Raw genomic sequence first — 12328 nt, forward strand, 5'->3', positions numbered from 1 at the left:
ATGTATGTACTCTAATGATGCACTGCAATGATACTTCTATATGATTTTATTTTGAATTTGTAATTAGTTATATTTAAGAAATATATTCAACATCGGTCACAAAAACCTCAATCACGCGCTAGCTTGATAGATGAAAATTGGCGGGAAGCAGAAATTTAAATAAAGCGGAAAACAAATGTGGTGAAAATTGGCGGAAATAGAAATTTAAATAAAGCAGAAAACAGATTTAGTGAAAATTGCAGGTGAGAGGGGGAGTTGTTTTTAGGAGTTTTAAAGGGCTCAGGCAGGGGGATCCTTTATCTCCCCTTTTGTTCAATGTTGTGGCTGATGCTTTTTCTAATTTGTTAACTGCTGCTAGTAGAGAGGGTGTCCTGGAGGGTCTAGTTCCTCACCTGATAGAAGGAGGGCTTACACATCTGCGATATGCAGATGATACCATCATTTTCCTGGACAATAGTGAGACCAACTTTGAAAATTTGAAATTCTTGTTGCTCTGCTATGAGTCAATGTCTGGGATGAAGATCAACTACAATAAGAGTGAGGTTTTTGCTATTGGGATAGAGCAAGATGAGCTTGTTAGGATAGCTGTAGTTTTCGGATGTAAGGTGGGTCCTTTCCCAATATTGTAACTTGGATTGCGGGTGAGTGATCGGAAACTATCCAAGAATCAGTTGAGTTTTGTGGAGAGGAAAGTCGCTAATAGGCTGAGTTCTTGGAAATGTGACACCTTGTCATCAGGTGGCAAAGCTGTGTTGCTACAGTCTTGTCTGTCTAGTATTCCACTTTACACAATGGGAATTTATATGCTGTATGAAGGGAATTTTCAGTGTTTGGATACTTTGCGTTCCAGATTTTTTTGGCAAGGGATTGGGAAGAAAAAGAAGTATCACATGATTAAATGGGAAGCTCTGAGTCGTCCAAAAGAAGCTGGTGGTTTGGGATTTCTGGATGTGAGAGCTATGAACGTGTGCCTCCTTTCAAAATGGATTGACAATCTGGAAAGAGGGGATGAAAGTATGTGCTGTGATTTATTAAGAAGAAAATATTTAGGACAGAAGAGTATTTTCCAAATTAAACGTTCCAGTGGTTCCCAATTTTGGAGGGGACTCCTGGAAGCTAGAGATTGGTTCAAAATGGGCAGGATGATGAAAGTTAAAAGTGGTTGTCAGACTGATTTTTGGGGTGATTGTTGGCTGGGCCTGTGCCCTTTGAGAGTAGAGTGTGCTAAGCTGTTTGCAATTTGTGCTGATCCGGTGATCTCAGTGGCAAAAGTGTATGAGGGAGGAGCTTGGAATATCCGTTTTCGGAGATCTCTGCACCCAGAGGAGTTAGAAGAGTGGTCGAACCTCCAGACTCAGTTGAGTGTTTTTTCGATGACAGATGGAAGGGATGAGATGGTCTGGGCTCTGGAAAAGTCAGGTCGATATACAACTAGGTCACTTTATAATCTGATGACGTTTGGTGGGGTCAGAGATCAGGGTATGTTGGACATATGGGCTGCGAAGCTGCCGCTGAAAATTAAAATTTTCCTTTGGATGGTGTTCCACGATAGGATTCAGTCAGCAGAACAACTAAAAAAGGGGAAATGGAAGGGTGAGATAAACTGTAGGTTGTGTGGTGCCGTTGAAACCACAGATCACATTAATTATGTTCCAGTGTCCTATTGCGAACTTTCTCTGGTCGTTCCTGCGAGATGCCTTCAGCTGGCAGTCTGCGCCAGTGACCACCCAATATATTGCTGACAGGATGATGAGAGGTGGGAAGTTATGCTCTAAGAGATTGTTAATTGTTGTTTGTGCAGGTGCTATGTGGGCGTTGTGGAAGACAAGGAATGATATGGTCTTCAACGCCAAACTTGTGCGTGACCCCGGCGTGGTGGTGCTCAAGATGATTTCCTTCGTCAAGTATTGGAAGCCGTTGCAGCGTACGAAAGACATGCCGAAGCTGGAGGAAGTTGAAATCCTGGAAGGGGAATCTGGTCGTGTGGTCGTCTGAAAAGCGAGCTCTGTTGAGGTGTTGTGAGGGTGGTCTCTGAAAGTTGTGGTTTTCTTGCTTTGGTTGCTGTCTTAGTGGCATGTAGTTGAGGGTGTGTGTTAGTTCTGTCGCTTTGTTTCCTTTCTGGTGCTTTGCTAGTTAACTGGTTTCCCCAGTGTCGTTCGGCCACTGTAAAATGCTTTGTTATGCTTTCTAATAAAGCTGGGCGAATGCCTTTGGTCGAAAAAAATTTGGCGGGAAATAAATTTGAAAATTTTGAAAAATAGGAGGTGGGAAACCTATTTCCAGGAGCGGGTACCGCCCTTGGAAATAAATTTTTAGGGCCGGGTCGCACTATTACCCGCCCTGAAAATCTATTTCCAGGGGCGGTTGATGCCTTGACCCGCCTCTGGAAATGTATTTACAGGGGGAGCCCTTTACCCGCACCTAGAAAAGACGATTTATAGCTGCGAAATACAGGGGTGGGTATCGCTCCCGCCCCTACAAATGCTGTTTTACCCGCCCCTAAAAACAATTTCTGCAGTAGTGTAGTCTCAACTCTCAAGTCACTATTACGACTAAGATATGGTCTCGGTTGGTAGCTAGCCATCTACAAATTCCAGCGAGTGGAATTCCTAGATGAATTAACAGGATTTTCTCAAAAAGCTTAGGGTACATGTAACTGACTCTTTGTGCAGTTTTTGTGTAAAACTAAAATTTTGTCAAAACAGCTATGACCAAGTGATCTTGAGGACCAAGTTTCTACTGATGAATTCTCTTTAAATGTCAGGCATCTTGTACGCTCATTAAGACGCAAAATCATGGAGTTGATTCACATCAACCGTTCATTAAAAGCAGATCTATATATACAAGACTGTCTAGCATGGTCAATTGAATTTTTACATCTTTGTCCCAAGTCCAAGAAGGAACTAGCACTACTCCAGCACCCCACATCACCACCGGTTCATAAGGAGTATCACCAACGGTTCGGGAGGCGTTGGATTTATGTCGTTGGTGATGAGGGGGCTATCACCGCCGGTTCTAGAACCGGCGGTGATGGCGGGCTATCACCGCCGGTTTTTGTAGAACTGGCGGTGATGTGTGGCGCATCACCACCGGTTCAAAAACCGTTGTTTAGAACCGGCGGTGATGACTATTTTTCCATAAAAAAATATATTCAGATATCAATAATACAATATTTGTATAGCATATATAATATATAATTATTGCAGCAGAATTGAACCATAAGATATTATACATTGAAATCAAATGAGAGAGTTCAAACATCATAATAAAAAAAATATAGAGTCCACACATCAAGTTTAAGAACATCTAGTCCATACACCAAATATATTACAATGCTTGACAAGAACGATACGATCTAGACATTACACCTAGATTATGTTGTACTCAGATCCTGGCTTCACCACGTAGTCCACAAGCTATCCGGCTAGTTCTTCTTGAAGTGCTACTAGCTCGCCCATGAGCAATTCACCTGAATCCAACTCAGTGTTCTGAAAAAAATGTCACAACAACAAGATATTAGACAAGTTAGATAATTCAAGACACAAGAACATATATCAATTAACCATTTCATACCAACCATTTCGGCGCTTCTGCAATCGCCAGTGTAGCAGTGCATGTAATGCATTACATAGTACCCACAGTGATCATTGCCCGGAGGCTGCTTGAGGATGTATTTAGCCTCTTCTACTGTGAAGTCTCCCCAAAAAGGTCTATGGATTTTGCTTTTCTTACGGTACATAGCGAAGGCCCTATATATGAGCGAAATTATGAAAGAGAAATTGCATGAATAAGATACACGACATTGAAATATCGTATAAATTCACTTGCTTTACTTACTTGTTGAGGACATCAATGATGGGCTGGATTAGTGATAATGGCCTCTTTTGTGAGTCAGAAACCTCGATTCGACTATCGCTAAGGCTGATATCGAGTAGGACATGATGATAACTATATATAAGACACAACAAAGCAAATTAATAATAACCGTGGTGAGAATAACTTTGATATGGAATTAAAAAACAAACTTACAAGCAATTGTATGAAAGAAGTATGGATCTTTTATCCTGCATGGAGAGGAAAGCTTTGTACAAGTAGTCAACGGTACTTGGTAAATTGATTGTGTTCTCATGTACGGTGCTAGGGTCCAAGAAGCCTATATTGTTAATCTCACATCGTCTACATTTGTGTGACTCCATTCTAGAAAAAAATAATGAAAAGTTAAACATGCTAATGAGTGATAAATGACGACAGATGATCAGTAGTGAGGATACTTACATAGTCCACAAGGTCATAATTGAGACGTCGACAGCAACCTGTTGTAGAAATGATACAAGTGCTCGAAATCAACCCACACTCTGCCTTCCCCCTTATGAAGATCTTCATCAAGATAACTTGCCCCAAATAGCTTACTTTTTTGCATCTTGTACCAAGAATGCAACTATCGCATTCTTGTGGGTAGCTTTGGGATTTGTTCTGGGGCCACCAGATCTTTCCCCAATTCAAATTGCCAGGTAATCGGTGGTAGTGGCAATGGTTGTTTCCACCAATCTTCTCCATACTCAATTTGAAGAAGTTCTAACTCTGTCATGTTGTTTTGTTCACAAAATGCGGCCCGTTCAGCTACATTTAACTTGTGTGCAGCTCGGGTTCCTTCACGCCACCTCTCTATATTCATAGTTCGCTCATAGTCTGAAAGCGGAGGTTGATTATTTCCAGTTTGCGGCAGTTTCATTAAGTTTAAGAAATGGTCCATTGCACCTTTGGGGACTATGAAGTCATCCTCTACTTTCTTTCCTTTTTCTTTGAGTAGCATTGTTATGCTTCCACTCACCTGTTTCTTGCCCGTCCCTTCACATGGTCCCTCTGGCTTTTCTGCCGGTTCTGAATATTGCTTCTGAGATGATATTTTCTGTGTTCTCGATGATGTTCGCCTTTTTTTCGGAGGGCTAGGAGGAGTTAGCTCTCTTTGAGGTGACGGCGGGCTTGATTCTCTGTTGGACTTTGGTGAATGAGGTAGGTCCCTCTCCGGTGACTCTCGAGGATCATCATCGGATGACTCAGATTCTGATTCAAATATTATGTAGCGTTTCCGCCACGCCACAAATCCTCCGATGTTATCCCCTAGCAACCTACTGTCATCACCGGGGATATCCAACTCCACATTTTTGTATTTCCTCTTAACAAGAGAATCAACGGTAACCTTTGCATAACCTTTAGGTAAATGCGATTATGCAGCATAACCCCTTCGCCGGTTGGCCAAGCCTGACCTACAGCCACCTTCATATCAAAGAACTTCTGATGGATGTATAGCTTGCAGGTTGTTGGTTGTGTTATCTTATCCACAGGGAAGGTGACTCCAACATCCTCCTCAGGCAACGTAGTTCTTCCACAGCTACTCCGAACCAACCCTGGTGGACTTGTAAGATCTGGCGCAGCATCTCTCATTGCTTCTCCTGGTGCCAAGGGAGCACCACGGGAAAGTGATTCCACAAGCTCAGCCCGAAACTTCTCATTCGTTGCATTTACTTCTTCACGAACAGCTTGTAAAAGACTTTGCCACTCGGCCTGTTGTTGAGCATTCCTCCTCCCACGGCTCCTGTATGTGCCCAAATGTTCGGGGAAGAGAAACCTCCATGAAACATTGCCGGTCCCACGTGTGCGCCCTGGGTGCTCTTTGGATCCAAGTGCTCGAGTCAGCTCATCGTTCTCCCTGTCTGGCACGAAAGCGCCTGTGGAAGCAGCCTCGTGTGCTTCATGAATCTTGCGTCCAAGATCCTCAGCATCACGATCACGAAAACCAAGGGAACCATCAGGATTGTAGTACGCACCCCTCGCTAGAAGATACCTCACGGCCCAAAGATCCCACCCATCTGTCTGCAGCGTAACACCACTATGGACCAGCCTCTCTGCCTGCTCCTCCCACTCGGGTATTTTTCTAATATACCCACGAGAGCCGGTCTTATGGGGCTTATCATTTTTCCTACAATTCTGTGAATTTGTGGCGCTGCTAGCTTGTGCCTCCTCTGACCTCTTGTACAAGACAAATTGTTCCCAAAAAGGTCATTGGTTCGGAAAATCCTTCCAATCTGGCTCAGTTTCATTCTTCACATGCTTGTTCAAGGTAAATTTGAAGTATCTGAAAGAGTTGCCCATGAGAAACAGTGCTCGACGCCGTGCTAATGGCTCTGAATCCTCGGGGAAGATGAACTTTTCTTTCAACTTGCCCCAACATATTTCCTTGATTGAGTCCGGTACCACCCAAGTCTTATCCTTCGCATTCCAATACCTGTACGTGATGGGCACATTTTCCTTCACCACCACCCCAATAGCTGACTTGTATGGCCCCATCACCTTGACAGGAGTGACGGGCTCACCTAATTCATCGAGCTCGGTAATAAGAGACCGACCCTTAGGCATCTTGTTCCGACCTCGTTTGGCCCTACTGGCAGCTGATATCGTGGTCTCTTCCTCAGTCTGAGTTGGCGCCTGCACATATGTTGAACAGTTATTTCCTACAATTGACCAATTAGAAGAGCACACATATATGCGACACTGAATTGCCTCATCATTTTGGTTGAGGTTTAAGTACTCAGAAGGGCTTCCATCCCCTCCACCCTCACTATTACTACGGGCCCCTCCATCATCATTCTCCGCATTATTCTCAGCTTCAGCTTGTTTCCCACGATGAGACTTGAATCGTGAAAATCGCCCCATTATACCTGCATATGTGTAAAGAAGCATGGTATGCTCAAAAAGCTTACGGCACAGAGCAGCATTTTCTGACACCACAAAATAAGACGTGATGCATCCATGACGTCTAACAAAGTATTATACCATCAGAACAAGGTAATATGGAAAAGGAACAGAACACTGGGGGCTAGGATCAAAGTATTATACCATCTGAAACTTTGTTTGAACTATTGCTGAACAAAATGCGGCTGGTTGAACTTGTGATGAATCAAGCTTTGGCTACTTTCACTCCAAACTTGTACACTTTTTTCGATTGAAATTCACAAAGGATTAAATCTGTCAAAAGGTAAACTAACATCCTTCTTGCAGGAGCCGCGGATGCTAACATCCTTGCTGAGTGCCTCTTGCAAAGTTGAAGAGTCAAGAACTAAGCAAACACCAAAAAGAATCAAAGGGTTCTGGAGCGATGGAGATTGCTCTACAGAACACTAGCTTTTTTTCTCATCTTCCTTTCTTTTCCAGTTGGGAACTATCAGGGAAGATATAAGGGATAAGAATATCTCTATCTAAATATGCAATACTGCACAGAAGTGTTTTGTAGGGAAGGATGCAGCAAGGATATGAAAAGCAAAGATCACAGCGTCGGATCGTGGCATCACAACACCGCACATCTGATAAGGTCAGGCTAGTTTACAAAGCAGCGGCAGCTCAATCTACTGAGAAAAGCTGAGGGCAAGTTGGCCGGATTCCGTGCCACAGATAAGGCTGGTCAGTGAGGTGGTGAGGGTCGGCTGGCTATTATGGATGCTATTCTGAAACCGGCTGTGTGCAACCATATATCTGTATACTATATGCTGATTAATCTAGTGACAAAAAAGTTTCAAATGTGAGCCCCATTTTAAACTGGGAAAATTCTCGAAAAATCCTAATATTCCAAACATGCCTTGACTATTGTTTACTAGCTTGATGATAGCTTGCCAGCCCCACTTGCGTAACCAAAGATATGTATGAAGAGAACAATTCTTCCTTGTATAGTTTCCTGGTGAAATTGATTTCATGTTTTATATAGAGAATAAAATCAGTATACAGCAGATTTTGAAATTCCAATTACGTTCAATTGCCAGCAGATTGGGCATCTGTACACGCAGTCACGTCTCGGCCGGTACATTATCCCTTGCAGCTAAGGATTCCAGCCATCGCAATCCAGCCTGCGCTACCGCTGTATGTTCTCTAGCACTCTTTAATTCGCATGTCATTTGTCAAATGTGAAGATATCTGGGGTATCACAACCTAGGGGATCAAATCCCAGCAGTAACTTCAGCGAAAATCCGAGGCCAGTTATGTTAGAATCCAGGTGGGTACCATAGAGTGATCCTGATAAGAGGATGGTATTTTGAGCTATCGCTCCATCTTTTTTTTTTTTGCTAGACATCAGATGTTATCGAAAGTTAAAATTTGTTTTGGAGAATCATGAGATCACTTCCATCCTCCAGGTGGGAGTAGGGGAGGAGGGCAAGTACGCATACCAGAGACCTGCGCGAGTACGCCGTTGTGGGGGATCCGCGCCGGGAGTGCGGCCGCGTGGCGACGCCGTCGAGAGCGGCCACGGCGGAGCTGTCGGCCCCTGCATGGGCAGGGCCGAGGGACGGGGGCGAGCGCGGGGACGGCGCCGCGTCTGGAGCCCGGGGCGGGGAACGGCGCAGGGGTGGGGGACGGGCCTCGGGGACGGCGCCGCGTCTGGAGCCCGGGGCGGGGGACGGCGCCGGGGCGGTGGACGGGGCGCCGGGGCTCGGGGACAGCGCCACGGCGGTGGACGGTGCCGGGGATTGGGGATTGGGCGCGCCGCGTCTGGACTTTGGAGTGGCGACTGAGATTTGGCGCGCGGGCTAGGGAAAAAAGGGAAAACAAGGGCTCTACCGTCGGGCCCAGCCCTCACCCGGCGGTGTTGATGCTCAACACCGTCGGGCCTATCCCCAACCCGGCGGTGTTGAATATCTATACCGCCGGGTCTATCCCCAACCCGGTGGTGTTGAGTCTCTGCAGGCCAGCTTCGCATGTCTACTTCATCAGGACAAATATGGCAGTAATTCATTCAAGACAAATATGTCTACTTCGCATGTATATAATAGTTCTAATAAGACATATAATTAATAAGTTTTACACCATACGAAGTGGAGGCATATAATTAATAAAAATACTTTAATTCTTTCTAAATATTACATGGTTAAATTAGTACATAAATAGTGAAAAGATAGCTTCAATTGACGATGAGGGCCTCGTTATGATCAAGTCGCACATAAGCCGGTTCTTCTCCCTCTTCAAACACAGGTAGGTCGATATCGGGTTCAAGTGGAGGCATGTCCTGAAATCCCTTCTCTTCATCCGCGGTCATATTTTCAACACCGACGATCTTCCTTTTCCCTTGCAGCACCACATGTTTGCCCTCATTCGCTAGGTCCTTTGCATAGAAGACTTGGACTACATCTTTAGCCCATATGAATGGTTCATCCCTATACCCTATGTTGGTGAGGTCAACAATCGTCATGCCGTACTTGTCCATGAACACACCCTTAGGAAGCTTGATCCACTGGCACCGAAAAAGAGGGATTTTTAGTGGTCCATACTCTAGCTCCCATATCTCTTCTACGAACCCATAATATGTCTCCAATTGACGATTGTCGTTGTAAGCATCGATACGGACACCACTATTTTGGTTGGTGCTTTTCTCATCTTGTTTTCTAGTGTAAAATGTGTATGCATTTATCTCATATCCTTGGAACTTTAGGACCGTACTAGATGGACCGATGGCCAAAAGATCTAGTTGAGCATTGCCGGTATCGACACCTGCTAATTTAAGTCGTAACCAGCTTCCAAACTCCTCTTTATGTTGTTTTATGAGCCATGCTTCTAACCTACCGCGATATTTACCTTGTAGTTCTCTCTTGTGCATTTCAATATAAGGTGAGACTACAGATGCCTGCTGCAGAATGGTGAAATGTGCCTGATTAAAAGTAGCTAGGTCATCGATACGAACTGATTGCTCACCAATGATACCTCTGCCCCCAGCCTTCCCTCATGACGAGATACTGGAACTCCCATTCTATTAAGATCCAAGTAGTATGTGTAGAACTCAACTGCCTCCTATGTAGACCATCCATTAACCATGTACCCTTCTGGACGATATCTATTCCGAACATATTTTCTTAGAACACTCATCAACCTCTCGAAAGGAAACATCTGATGCAAGAAGATTGGACCAAGAGCTTTTATCTGGGCAACAATGTGAGTGATAAGATGCACCGATATATCAAAGAAAGTTGGTGGAAAATGCATCTCGAGCCGATTAATTGTGTGAAGCAGGTCTGCTTGCAGCTTGTCAAGTGTGTTTGGGTCTATGACCTTGTGTGAGATTGCGTTGAAGAATGCGCTCAACTTTATGATCGGATCTCTGACCTTCACAGGAAGCACGCCCCTCAGAGCAACTGGGAGCAACTGTGTCATAATGACATGGCAGTCATGGGCCTTCATGCAGCTCATGTTGAACTTTAACTCCTTCATGTTCGCAAGCCTTCTGATGTTTGATGAGTAGCCCGTTGGCACTTTGAGTTCGTGGAAGAAGCTACAAATTTTCCTTTTCTCAATTTTATCCAAGGTCCAAGATGCAACCGGAAGCTTCGTCTTCCCATCATGTTGAGTAATTGGATGCAGCTCACTTCTGACATTCATATCTTGCAGGTCCTATCGAGTTTCAAGTGAGTCTTTTCCTTTACCTTTCATGGCCATTAATGTTTCGAGCGTGCTCTCGGTAACATTTTTAGTTAGATGCATGCCATCAAGTGCGTGACGAACAATCAAGTCCTGCCAATAAGGGAGTCTCCAGAACAAGGAATTTTTTTTCCACAACGAATCAGCTGGAGCGGGTACACTTCCTTTGCCCTTTCCTAGTACAACTCTTAGTTTACTAACCTTCTTGTATATCTCCTTCCCATCTAGAAACTAGGGAGGTAAACGTTCATCCCTTGTACCATCAAAGGATTTCTTGTTCTGGCGATATGGGTGAGCCTTTGGAAGGAACCTACGATGACCCATGTAAACCATTTTGTTGCTATTCTTCAACCATCTTGCGTTGGTATCATCCAAACAAACCACACATCCCTTGTAACCCTTCATTACTTGGCTTGCTAAGCTACCAAGGCCGGGAAGGTCTGTGATTGTTACAAACAACATTGCCTTCAGAGTGAAGTGTTCTCGCTTGTACTCATCCCACACCTTGACACCATCGTTCCACAACTTCATTAGATCATCCACCAGTGGTTCCAAATACACATTGATATCATTTCCAGGTTGTTTTGTCCCTTGGATTAGTAATGGCATCATGATGTAGGTCCGCTTCATACACAACCAAGGAGGAAGGTTGTATATGCAAAGAGTTACAGGTCACGTACTGTGTTTACTGCTCACCATGTTAAAAGGACACATCCCATCCGTACTCAAACAGAATCTTATGTTTCTTATTTCCTTTGCAAACCGATTCTTGTATTTGTAGTTGATAGCTCTCCACTGTGAACCATCTGCAGGGTGTCTGAGATTCCCATCAACGAGTCGATCTTTGGCATGCCACCTCATCAGCTTGGCAGTCTTCGCGTTTGCAAACAACCGTTTCAAACGAGGAATGATAGGAAAATACCAGACGACCTTGGCAGGTGGTCGTTTGTTGCGGTCACCTTTCATTGACAATGCTGATTCAGGACATTTGTACCGTGAAGCTGAGCACACTAGACATGCATCCAAGTCTTCATATTTGCTGTGATACAAGATGCAATCCTTAGGGCATGCATGGATCTTTTGTACCTCCAGTCCCATTGGGCAAATCATTTGCTTCGCCTGGTATGTGTTTTCAGGCAACCCGTTAGGGCTTGGCAGCAACTTTTGCAATAAGCTTAACAAATTATCAAATCCCTTGTCTGACAAACCATTACTAGACTTCATCTCCAATAGCATCAGGTTTGCTTCAAGTTTAGACACGCTGCAACTTGGGTAAAGTGGTGTTCTTGGATCTATCCTCATCTGCTCCAACTTCTTCAGATTCTTTTCGTCAAGAAAATCCGGTTCCCCATCACGTATCATCTGGTCTAGTGCATCCACAACATCATCAGCAACTAATGTTTCATGCATGGTTTCATTTACGCTTTCATGTCCGGTTTCCTCTACTATTTCCGGGTTAGTTGTTTCCTCCACTGTTTCATGCCTTTCCTCATGGACGGAGTGCATTGTCTCACCAACCTCACCGTGCTTGTTCCAAACTTGGTAGTTGAGCATAAAACCTCTAAATAATAGATGAAAGCGGATCTGCTCAACATTGCCAAACTGCTTCTGATTTTTGCAATCAATGCTTGGGCAATACACGTAGCCATCATCTTGTAGATTCTTGTGTGCCTTGGCAGTCTGCACAAACGAGTCCACACCGTTGACAAATTCCAAATTTCCAGCCTTTGTACCGTACATCCAACCTTGATTTATCTATGCACACAAGAAAACTTCCAAGAATCTGAATTTAGTAAAATTATCATCTCAACACATAGATTTTCAGTTTATCAAGTTTCGTAACAAATATCACACTTTAAGGGCCATCTAAATC

At 44.2% G+C, this 12328-nt stretch overlaps 1 long non-coding RNA gene across 1 annotated transcript; it reads right to left on the reverse strand.

The window, feature by feature from the left end:
• Positions 1 to 3878: 3878 nt before the first annotated feature.
• On the reverse strand, positions 3879 to 4306 carry LOC120701516. Its single transcript, XR_005686136.1, has 3 exons — positions 4276 to 4306; positions 4030 to 4197; positions 3879 to 3948 (listed from the first exon to the last, which is right to left on the reverse strand). It is a non-coding gene; the product is annotated as an uncharacterized LOC120701516 (long non-coding RNA).
• Positions 4307 to 12328: the final 8022 nt, after the last annotated feature.

Source organism: Panicum virgatum, chromosome 3K (assembly GCF_016808335.1).
Source record: "Panicum virgatum strain AP13 chromosome 3K, P.virgatum_v5, whole genome shotgun sequence".
Lineage (NCBI taxonomy): Eukaryota > Viridiplantae > Streptophyta > Magnoliopsida > Poales > Poaceae > Panicum > Panicum virgatum.